Below are 10,759 nucleotides of genomic sequence, written 5' to 3' on the forward strand. Positions count from 1 at the left end.
CCAGGAGGAGAGCACTGCTTCTCCAGCCTACACAAGGTGTCCATACCAAAAAGATTGATTGGTTCCACAGACACATAGGGTATTTTTGTTTTTCTGGTATCATAGTTACTTACTGTAATTTAATGATTTAGTGGTCTGAAGTGTTTTTGAGTAGAGATAGGATAGCTGTATTTAAACCTAAATAAGTGATTTTCTGACTATTATTAGCATTTTAAGACATATATTTTCTAGAAAGTATGAAATAGTCCGTGTTTCATGTGTGATGAAGAACTGTGGCATTCATATGGGAAAATCTATATAGATATTAGCCTTTCTGCTCAAAGGCTAGGTCCTGCTAAGTCCATATTAGCCTTAACATATTATTTTGCACAGATTCGACAAAATTTGAATCTGCAATGCAGAAATGTTTCCTTCTTGCTTCACATTCAATAACAAACTAGAGTTTTCTCCAACAGATGGTAGAATATTCTTTTGAATGATCAATTCCTTGCTGGCTATGAGCATGCTGACATAAATGCTTAGGAGTTCACTGTTTCTGTTCTTATCCCATACTCTGTAAAGCTAAGACTCTGATGCTTCAGAAGTTTTGTTCAGGTAGTTTTTAGGAATATTTCCATTATTTCCAGGAGGCATTGAAACAAGCAGGCTACTCCTGCTTGGAAGTAGCTAAGAAAATTCTGGCATCCCTCCATCACCTCTCCCACTTCTTCCAGCTAGACCTCATCTACTTCTTTGAGCCTCTTACTGATTTTTCCCCACTCTTAAATGTGCACTTTCACACACAGAAATTTATGCTGCCTGAATATTTGAAATATATGGAAAACGCCATATTGTCACACAGTCTTCATCAATAAGCTCATTTCTCACCACCTCTCACTAACTAATTAGCGATTTACAATGAGTAATCCTGAGTTGTGGCTGCCACTACTCAAATAATAAGATCCCAACCACAGTGACCAAAGGCGGTAACATGTGGCATTATGGGGTTAGGGGCAGAGGAAATGTCCCAGTTCCTGTGCTCTTAGGTGTCCCTCTAGTGGATATGAGGAGAAGGACGGGGTGGGGAGAGGGAGACCCGACCACAAACCGACAAGTTATGATTGGAGTCAGTGAAGGAGTGAGCACAGGAGTCTGCCCACATTGGTATCAGAGGGTCAGTCCCCAGAGCAGCTGCCCACCGCAGTGCAGCTCAGTAAACATGCACGGCCTCATGCTGGATCAGTGCCACTGCCCATGAGGAGTTGGCTGCCTGTGGCAGGTTTCCCATGAAAAACAAAAGGGTTCCCATGAGCTGAAAGCCTGCAAAACCTGTGTTGGCAGCAGTAAAGGTGCTTCTGCTGCTCAGAAGTTTTGAGCCATAGTAGTGATTGGAGAAACAAACAGCCTGAAAGAGAAAACTCAGGAGAAATGTGTTAGTTCCTTCCACAAATTGAAAGAAAAAAGAAACCCAACCTGCTTTGTCCAATGACAAGTGCCACAGAGCTAAAGCTATCACAGAGGGTATTTTAGAGTTTTGCCTTTCAAAGAGAGATGGTTTAACCCGAGAAGAGTGGAGGTGGGGACAACAAAATGAGCAACATACAATAGTACTGCTGGCAGTCAAAAGGTCACTTTGAAGAGCATGAAGATTATCCTTCAGCTGTCACATGAATAACATGTGAGTTTATGCAGTCTCACCCTGGGTAATTAACACCACTGTGTGGGGAGGCTGCTTCTGCCACTCACTTTCCTGCGGCATCGCCTTTTGGATTAACTCTGCTGACACAATGAAAAGGCACATTAATTTTTTTTAATTTTTTTTTTTTTCAAGACTTGTCAACAGAAAGTGCAGATGAAAACCTGGCTGTCAGTTCTCCCTCTTGTCTCTGTCAGCTGCTGGCTTTTTGTTTTGGGTAGTTTGATGTGACATTGCTTCAGTAAAGTAATGTAAATCCTGCTGAGAGGATTTTCCATCTCTGACAAGACATGTTGTTCAACATGTAATCCTGATTTTTACATTTGTCATGAGAGTAACCTGGTAACCTCTACTTTAAAAGTTCTGTTGCTGTCTAAATCTAAAGTTTCTTTCTTGGGCTACAGAAAGAGCACTTTGTAGATTTTCCTCAATAGACTCATCTGTGCCTGATTGAGAAAAATATTGCTATTATATTTTCTTTCAAAATATGTGGCTTTGCCCCAGAAAAAAATATTCCTGACAATAGAAAGTCCAGCTGCCTCTAGTGCCTCTCTCTGTAAATGCCATTACTATAGCATAAAAATTTAAATTTTCTGAGTGTAAAATCTTCACAAAATCAGGGTCCTTATCACAGTGGGACCTCCATTATCCTGGAGAAGAAACCAGTATTTTCTCACTCAGTGCAAGAAAGTCTTGTAAGACCTCCTTATAGGAAGGTACTGGATATTTTAAGGTACTTTACCAAATGTAGGAGTCAGAGTGAAGCATGGGGGTTTGCTTGACTGTGCCAGTAGAGATCCCATTGCCAGCCTCTTACAATCTGTATTTGATCTGTCCTCTCTAACAGCAGATTATTTCTTGATATAACTTACACTGATTCACTTGTAGTTCTCAGATAATTCACAGAGCTTCCTGTTACTTATAAAGAGGTGTGTGTTCACTTTAGTCTGGGGTTTATTTTTACCAGGCAATGGAATGATGAGATGCTGAATGAAGGTTGTAGACTGGTGATGGAGGAAATTTTTCTCCCTCCACCCAGCTTTGGGTAGAAAAGTAGAATATAAAGGAATTCTGCTTGTTTGCTTTCTTTTCAGATTCTGTCTGGAACTGTTAAAATGAGTATTTTGCCCTTCTAACTTTTCATTCTTAAGCCTCTACTAATTGTAACATGAAGCTGCTGAAACATTTGATGCTCTGGCCAATCTTTTATATTTTTATGATTTCCTGGTACTTCAGGGTGCAGATGCACTTCTTGCCCTCAAGGTTTTCTGTAGATCAGGCTGTCCTGACCCAGCTCAAACAGGGACACAGCTTCCAGAGATGCAAGAGCTCAGCAGAATTCAGTTAAACTGTCCAGTGGGCCTCAGGACAAATAAATGAAATTACCTACTGCAGCATCTCTGTGATTATTCAAGCCTGAAAGATTTACTTGCAAAACTACAAAGTATGAAAAGGAGATGTGATTGGCATGTGAAAGTTTGTTCATTGGAAGACTTCACTTAAAAAGTTTTTTATTTCATAATGATTTTTTTACTCTTTTTTTTGTTGCTTTTTTTTGTTTTGTTGCAAAACTTCTAAAATCAACTTTTTGCTGCTTCTTAGCAGTTCGCACTAAAAACTTTCAGCATCAGCCAAAAATTTGGTTTTTGTCCCGTAAGAGATTAAAAAGATATGTTTTACAGCATACTCTTTACTCAGTAAAAGCCCAACCAAAACATAAATGTTGGAAGATTTTCATGGTCCCTGATAATAGTGTGTTTCAAGTTAATGTGAACTATCAACAGTTCAACAATAAAGTGCACCAAAGATGTGTTTTAATTAAGTAGGTCTGAAATGCTTTCAATTACAAGCTGATTTTGAAATAATAAGAGGGGATTGATTATGAGAATTCAAATAGCAAAAAGATGGATTAAACAATTTTTCAGTCTAGTCAACATTGGCCAGAATAGTAATTTACCAGTCTCTTTAGCAAGATGAGCAAGAAGGAATTAGAATGATTCCTGACTGTATTCCTGACTTCAGATGCATTTTTTCTGAAGTAAACAGTATGAAATATGATTATTTGAAGCAGTAATGATGCTGAAGTCTGCAAAGATGTGGCTTGCTTCACTTTTTTGGGCTCATCCACCTCAATTCTGTCAATCTTCTCCATATAGATTCTGGCCTCTTGCTGATTTTTTCTGGTCTGCTTTTTAGTATTTCAAACTGTTCCCAAGCAAATATCATGTCACTCTTTAGAGGCTTCAGTTCTGATTCCTATTACTCCTGCATGAACATGTGTTTCAGGAATAAACATCAGGCTAGTATTGTCACACTCAAAGATGGCATAAAGTTGAGGGTAAAGCAGAGAATTTGCAGAATTAGCTTTTATGATGTGCTGACAGATTTTCCTCTCTTTAATGAAAATGGTACAAAAGTGGGTAGAAATAGGTTAGAAGAAGTTACTGGTGGTAAGAGGTTAAAAACACTAATAGGAAAGTTGTATTTTCCTTCCTAGAGTGATTCAGAAGACATAATCCTGCTATAGCAGAAGAGATGTAACCTCCTAAAGAAGGAAAAAACATGAGATGTTAAATTGATACTGATGGAATAATCTTTTTCTGATAAACACAGGTCTATAATTAGAGGAAGTGTAAGCCTAACATTCAAAGAAACAAAAAAAAAGAAGGTATTCTTCTTCTGTGACAAAACTATTTTCTGCCTTGTATACACATATATAGTCAAATATAAATTCCTTTGCAGTTCGTTTGAAACCCAGTTTATTTTTCCTCTAATTATATACAAGGTGAATTGCACATGGGAGGGAAGGAATATTTTTCCATGGAAACAAATAGGGTGGTTGTTATTCCAAGAGTGGAAGATAAAGAAGTGGCTGTGTATGTGTCAACTCAGAATGCACCAGATGTACAGTTAAACAATGTATTAATGGTGGGTTCAATGCACATGTGGACCATTCATTTAAGAGTTGGACTCAGTGATCCTTGTGGATCCCTTCCAACTCACAATACTCTCTGATTCTGTCATACTTGCTTCTTACCTTTCTAAATAACCTTAAAGCTGAACTACATGACCAGGAGTTGCTTTCAGCCTTTCTCCTGAAACCCCCTAATGGTGTTCCCAATTCAGATTAATTTATCTGAATCTTTTTTATGAAAATAAATGTCCTGACTGCTGCTGAAGCAGAATGGAATAGCAGGTCTTGTGCCATTGGTATTACACAAGGCAGTACAGACACAAATGAGCAGTGTTACTATAGGATGAACTAAGGGGATCTTAGATAAATAATATGACTGTAATCTTTCTGTTGAGAAAAGACTAATTCTGTCTTAGTTATATTGGTCAAATCATCCTAAAATTAGTGACAATCAATACAATCCTGGACAATCACTTATATTGCAGTAATGAGTGTCTTCTCCTTGAGAAAGTGTGTTTCAGACAGGTTGCATTGCTTATCTGAGTAGTGACATTGATGATGATGGGATCAGAATCATGTGTAAATAAATGATAAATTAATATGGAAATCATAATAACATATTAATAGTATGAAGTTTTGGGGGAAAAAAGCTAACAGGTCCCAGTTAACATTAGAGTTGGATTGTAGGCCTGCAGCAAACAGTTTCAAAAAATATGTTAATTTCTACATATTTAGTATTAGGTTTTGCAGTTCATTGCTGGCTTGCATTTTTTAAGCTTTTCTTTTTGTTAGCCTGACAAGTTAAACCTCCATTTACATCTTTGGAAGCACAGTCAGAGGAGGTATTTTCAAAATGCAATGTCAGTATTTTAGTGACACTGACTGTGTGCTGTAAACAATCCCTCAGTTCCATCTGGCTTGCTGTTTTAGTGCATGATTTATCTCCAGCTGCAGATGCAACATGCAGTTCTGTATAGGGATTATCATATCTGGCATCAGATAATCAAAATAGTTTACAGAGCTGTTTTTACATTTCCACTTTTAAAGTGGATTGTGCTTTCATTGGCATTTTTAATTGTTTGAATTTTTTTTGTTTGTTTGTTCCTATAACAACTCTATTTTTCTGCCCTGGAGTCTTAAACCTGATAGCTTTAAATAAATAGTTAGTCATAGAAAATAGGCATTTTAAAATATGTATTTTGATAGGTAAAATTCTGGATGTTCACTTTTGCAGGAACTGGTGGCTTCAACTTTAAACCTCCAGTCCAAAAAAATTATGTGTGCCGTGTGGAACGTGTTGGTGGAGCATTTGGGGGGAAGGTACTAAACCATCACTGTTGTGATTGCAGTTTTGGCAGCCAACAAGTAAGTTGATTTAACTAAATCAAAGGAGTGATTTAACTAAAATTAATTAAAGATGACAAGACTAAATGAAAAAGGAACTTCAGTACTGAACCTTCTTTGGAGGGTTATCCTGATGACATCATCTTTTTTATCTCTTTGGCAGTGAATCTTGGATAGAGGCGTGAAAATTCTCTGGCCTCTTGGCAATGGTATTCACTTCCTGTCTGAAAGCCAGAACAAATGCATAGAGGCAGTTTCCCTCTGGTCTGATCTGTATAAATCCCAACAAAAAGAATCAGGCCTCTCTGAGGCATGGTGGCATGAATTTCACTCCAGATATTCAGTGAAAATGTTTTTTATCCTAACACAAAGGTATGCTCACATCAGCCTTTTGTGCCACAGCTCTCCTATGCTTTGACTTCCTTGCCTTTCCCTGTCCTGTCCATTCTTCAGGGAACTTGCATTTCCCTGTTGTGAAGCTAAAGAGAAGACCACTGAATGCTCATTTCCTCTACTTTGTTACTGTTGCCAAAAAAACCCAAAACCAACAAAAACCCAAGAAGAACTTGCTGAATCAGCCTAACCTCAGGCATGGTAGGTTAATAAGAAACTAAAACTTAGAATGGGCTGATTTATTGGCACCACTAGGAGTTGGGCCATGTACACGTAATGTCACTTGTAATCTGCATCAAGAGGCTGTAATAAAAGGGTTTTTCTAATGTTCCTTTTAGGAGTTGGTGTCCACTCCATTTTGTCCTGAAAAGAAATATAGATGTGTTATTCACTGGTGGACAGCACCCTGCCTTTGGAAAATAAAAAGTAAGTGACATGAGAAGGTATTTTGCCCAGTTACTGGCTAATAGTTTCTTCTGAGGCAAATCAGCATAATTTCATTGACATCAAGACACAGCAGGAAACCAAAGTCCTCTTCTGAAATCCTAACCCAGCACCAACTTTTCCTAGCTCTGAGAGTACTCTGATGAATGCCAGGAATCAGAACAAAAGCTATTGTCCCAGAGCCCATGCAACATCCAGAAAAAGCAGAACCATCCATCACTTTTTGTACTTTGGAATACTGCTAACATCCTAACTGCCTTATCCATCTGCAGATGATAAATATGTAACTCAGAAATGAATATGAGCCACTTCTCAGATATAAAGCCAGCTCTGCAAGGTAATGCAAGATCTAACTTGTAGTAAACTCTTACTTTTGACTTCTAAATCCTCACATTAAAAATGAATAGGTAAACAGTGCCAGCACTGAAATCAACTTGTAAGTGATGGTGCCAGGTGTATTAATTTAGTCCTCTGTTTTATGGTTCAATATGGTTTGGATAAAGAAAACCTGAAGAGTTGACTTTACTGTGGACTCTGGCATGAGTGGTAGAGTTTGGCTGATGACTGTTTCTGGGAGAGATTGCTTGTATTTTTAATTTTGCTGAAGATATTGCTCACAAAGATACTGTTCAACCCTGGTTATGATTAGAATAGGTTTAGAACTGGTTTAAAAAAAAAAGGAAAAATTAATTTTTTGTTAAATCTTGCATTAATCATAAGACAAGGAATGGGATTGTGATTGACATATGTCAGTAGCATATGTATTTCATATTCTTCTGGGTGTCCATTACCTGACTATTACCCTTTCTGGAAGTGCAATACATTACCAGCTCTGGCTGCTTTTCTGGTGCCATATCTTCTCTCTCACACAGCTGGAACACATAACCCACAACTAGTGGACTATGCTCTTTTATTCAAATTTCATCCAGAGTTACTGAAGTTATTTGGATAACCACTGGTGTGCTTTGCCTCTGCTTTCCTCAAAATGAGACTGGTAAGTAAATGCACCCTCACCCTTGAGTTCTTTGTGTCTTTCCAGAGTAATGCCTTCCCATGTCTTGCACTTCCCTCACTCCAAGGGCTGGCAGGACAGAGCAGTAGCCTGCTGGAGAGTACTTATTTTTGTAGAAAGAGGCAGAGCCAACTTCCCTCCCCATATCAGTCCCAGCCAACAATGATTACACAAGTGTTTCTGCAGAAAGCAGGGCAAGATGGCAATGATGACATTGTTTCCTGACAATAGCCACTTCACAGGTTTTCCATTGCACTCATCCTTTGGCACTGTAAAAGGGGATACATCTGAAGTTGCTTAATACCTTGTCACTGGGCCCAAATTTCTGTTTATTTATAAGTTAAATAGGAAAAAAAGGAATAAAAAAATAAAGTAGCAAAGCACAGGAGCAATTATGAAATCAAGAGCATGATTTTACCAGCTATTCTCCCATCAATGCATATCCAGTTAAAGCAAACTAAAAAAAACCTGGAAAATAGGAAACATCTGATGAAATTATGTCAAGGTCCATTAATTAAAACTTGCAGTTTAAAAAACCCCATGGGCCTGAGTTTGAACAAATCTGTTGTGCTCTGGACTAAAAACTTGTCTATGAAAAGGGACACAAATTATGTCAGGCAGACCTGCAGGCCCCTCTCCTCCAATAGCAGCCAGGTAGAGACCCCTACCTCAACCTGCCTGGAGATTAGGGCTGGGAATTCTGCATCCATCCACCTCTGCTTCCTTCTGTGCAGGATATCCAGCAGTCAAAGTATTTCTCAGTGATAGAATTTCTCATATTCACAGAAGTCATAACTAAGATCAAGAACCTTCATGGGCTAAGTGTTGTACAAAACCTTGGTAACAACTTAAATAAAGATGAATTTGTTATCCTGTCACCAGGAGATGATGTACTATCTCCAGGAATGCATTCAGAACTGTAGGATTTCTTTGCAAACATCACAGCCCCCAGGATTCAACACAGTCTCGTTAAACTGTATTGCATAGTGGAACCTTGTATTTCAGTTCCTGTAATCTGAGCCTTTCGGGCTGGGAACTCACCTGTGCTATGGAGATGTGACCTTAATTACCTGTTCCATTACAAGAATGCCACTGTTCACTAGAGTTAAGTTCGTTGATTTCCCAACCTTTTATAACTTGAGAAAATTGAGATATGTGTGTGCATGGCTGATAAGGAACATACATTTGTGAATTGCAATAAATTTGTTTTCCTGTTAGCAAAATTATTTTTTATATTTTATTTCGGTTTCCTAAAGACAAACCTGGAACCTGAAAGCCAAGGGCCATTGATATAGATTAGTGCTGCTTTCCTATGAGACAACCAGATGAGTCCTTCAGCCACTTACTGACTGCAGGCATTCCTGCAAGAAAGAACTCTCCTACTTACACATACATACATACATATATATGTGTGTGTATATATATATAACACCATCTTGGTAGAACAAGATATAAGCACCAGTTCTCTTGTCCTGCCAAGTAAAAGACCTGTCATTAATGTGTTTTGTGCTGCACTGGAACAGTTCTGGAGTTACCTCAAGAACTCAAAAGAATTTGCATGCAATTTTGAAAATATCTGCAACGAAGAGCAGATCACAAATAGTATCATTTTGTCACTTCTGCATCTGGTTTCAGAGTCACACCTGGTGTTATCTATTTTTTCTGTTCTTCCAGCATATGAAAATCCCAAAGATCAGAATGAGACTCTGTACAAATGATGGGCAGTATGTCCATATTTCAGTAAAACAGATTCTAAAACTACATACTGCCAAATATTTCTAGGCACGATATATTCCCATCCCAGTTTAGCTCTGCTTCCTGGCAGCCCACTCAGGCTGCTCCACATCATCAGATCTCTTTGAACCACTGTCAACTCTGGCCTCTTCCAGAGGGGGAATATAATCACTGCTGTTCACTGCCCTGGCATTGCTCACTCCTCCTCTGCCTTACCACAGTTTTGTCCTTTCTTTCCAGCAAAACGGTGAAGCAGGACAAAGCAGATGCATTCATGCCTAGGTGAGGAGAGGGCACAAGGTGAGGGAGTGGTTCTGGAGGTAGGAAGGGTGAAGCAGCAGGACAGGATCCCAGTGGCAGCTGTTCTCCTGGCAGAGGTGAGTTGCCCACAGCAGCTGTTGGCAGGTGTGCAGAGCAGATGTGCAGCAGGTGACAGAGAGGGAAAGGTGGAGGGGAGGGCTCAGAGGGAAACCATGACAACATGAGTTCATTACAGTGGGGCACCTCACAATGCCAAACAGCTGGCACAGCTGGCATTGTTTGGAAAGGAGGTTTTAAAGTGTATCTTGATGGAACATTTCCCCATGAGGAGAGGAGTCTAAACAACAAGTGTAAAGGTATTTGAGAGGGAGAAAAGGAAATGGCTCAGCTGAGCCAGTGCATACAAATCAATATTCAGCTTTGATAGTTGATAGTTCAAAGCCATAAAATTAACAGTAAGAACATATTTAACAACATAATTCTGTACCCAAAACACTAGCATAAGAAACAACTCTGGAGATGCTCAACAGGTATTGCATTAGTTCATGTTCTCATTTACATAAATATAAAGGTGTTTTCATTTATTTCAATGATGACAGTGCAGGCTTAAATTAGCATAGTATAGAAGAGAGTGTGACCTGCACACACCCTCAAATAAGTCACATTTAATCTAAATCTGTAGAGATATAAAAAAATCTTATTCCTTTACATTGGTAAAATTTTCCTGTTTCCTTCTCTTGGCATGAGAAACTATAGCTAATGGGAAAAGCTCAACTGGTAGTGGGCTTTGCAATTTCATCATATCAAAGACTTTAGGGAGCTGACAACAGGAACTATTGTATCTTTGCATTTACTTTCCTGATTTTAATAATTTCTGATTTTTCTTCTTGACTTTTTAATTAGTTGTGATTTAGACAAATACTCTCATATTAGAATGAGTTTCAATGTAATCAGTTCCTTGGGTTTAGAGTCAATGGACAAA

General features: G+C 38.6%; 1 long non-coding RNA gene across 1 annotated transcript; it reads left to right on the forward strand.

Annotated features, from left to right (window-relative positions):
* Window positions 1-2,349: 2,349 nt before the first annotated feature.
* LOC306804164 lies at window positions 2,350-7,154 on the forward strand. Its single transcript, XR_013774818.1, has 3 exons — window positions 2,350-2,391; window positions 5,824-5,954; window positions 6,665-7,154. It is a non-coding gene; the product is annotated as an uncharacterized lncRNA (long non-coding RNA).
* Window positions 7,155-10,759: the final 3,605 nt, after the last annotated feature.

Source organism: Erithacus rubecula (genome assembly GCF_903797595.1).
Source record: "Erithacus rubecula genome assembly, chromosome: 8".
NCBI lineage: Eukaryota > Metazoa > Chordata > Aves > Passeriformes > Muscicapidae > Erithacus > Erithacus rubecula.